This window comes from Rhagoletis pomonella, unplaced genomic scaffold, assembly GCF_013731165.1.
Source record: "Rhagoletis pomonella isolate Grant_MI unplaced genomic scaffold, Rhpom_1.0 Rhpom_scaffold_00023, whole genome shotgun sequence".
NCBI lineage: Eukaryota > Metazoa > Arthropoda > Insecta > Diptera > Tephritidae > Rhagoletis > Rhagoletis pomonella.
The window spans coordinates 336378-337627 of record NW_023458577.1 but is presented as its reverse complement, the minus strand read 5'-3'; the positions used below and the strand labels follow the sequence as shown (position 1 = coordinate 337627).

At 37.0% G+C, this 1250-nt stretch overlaps 1 protein-coding gene and 1 long non-coding RNA gene across 2 annotated transcripts in view; one reads left to right on the top strand and one right to left on the bottom strand.

Moving 5' to 3' along the window:
* Positions 1 to 1250, bottom strand: part of LOC118749616 (lethal(2) giant larvae protein) — a 366665-nt gene that overhangs the window by 33356 nt on the left and 332059 nt on the right. The window lies entirely within an intron of this gene.
* LOC118749619 overlaps positions 917 to 1250 on the top strand; it is a 1918-nt gene continuing 1584 nt past the window's right edge. The window contains exons 1-2 of the long non-coding RNA XR_004994255.1: positions 917 to 1027; positions 1114 to 1248. This is a non-coding gene — a long non-coding RNA (uncharacterized LOC118749619). The remainder of the gene's footprint in view (positions 1028 to 1113; positions 1249 to 1250) is intronic.

Below are 1250 nucleotides of genomic sequence, written 5' to 3'. Positions count from 1 at the left end.
TGTTCGTTAATAGATCTGTGATGCGTGTTATTGAGACAAAATTCAACGTGTTCTAGCACAGAAACCCAATTTGTACCCTCTTTTTAATCAATCAATCAATTTTGCTATCATTGGCCCAGTAGTTCTGTTCACGCGCTCAACTTGGCCGTTTGCTTGCGGAGAACCGGTTCAATCTTAATATGCTGAATATTATGCGTTTCTGTAAATTCCTTAAAATCTCCTGAAGTAAAACTAGTACCCCTATCCGATATAATACACTTTGGCTTACTATATGATTGGTGCGTTAGAATTTCGCATTGATTTTTTAGTTTACTTAGCTCTGCTTTAAGTGTGCGTATGTCATCATGTCCGAGCGAAGCCTCACCAACACCTGCTTCTTCGGCAGCAATCGGGCAATTGGTGTCCTCCATTTTGCACGCTGGCTTTAATTTTGTTACGCGTATATAGTTAGTTTTTTTTTTCTTCTTTGTGTCCGTGAGCGCTATAAACTTTTTAATTTTGCCGCAACTCTAGCAGGTATTATGCACTCCAAATATTTGTACGAGGGCGCAAAACACTAAAAAAAAGTTGGGATATCAATCCCACTTCTGGCGACTGTAGCAGGCAATAAGATAGAGGCCGATCACGAAAACGCACAAGTTCACTTGCTCGATGCTATTTTACGAATGTCTTTATTTCGTTTTTCTTGTCTCTACCCAGACGCTTTCCAGAGTTACAGAGTTGTATTTCTACAGCGTTATATTTCTTAAATCTAGGTCATTTGCATTTACATGGTTGTATTCTCTAAATCTAGGTCATACTATTAGCAATATTCTACTACAATTTCTACTACACTATGTTGTGCAAATTTGCTTAATGTATACAAATGTGAAAGCATTTAATACAAATTCAATTATATTTATATTGAAATTATTTCTTGTATATACCAGCTTTCATTGGATATCACCCATCGCAACTTTGAAACAGTGCATTGGGTCAAATTAATACGCTGACCGAAAAAACCGTTCGCATCTCTGGCAATTTGATGGTTTGTACAAAATATGTGTCCACGCACCACTTTTTATTACAAAAATCCAATAAAAACGTTTCTGACCATTTTCCATTACATAACAGGAGCAACGGGAAGTTACCTAATCGAGTCCACAACTTCTATAGACTGCATCTAGGCCTAGCGGCAGTATTATGTACAAATTGCATACGATTCCATACCGCCAAAAGCAAATTTAAATCGTGTATAAAAACAGTTATGT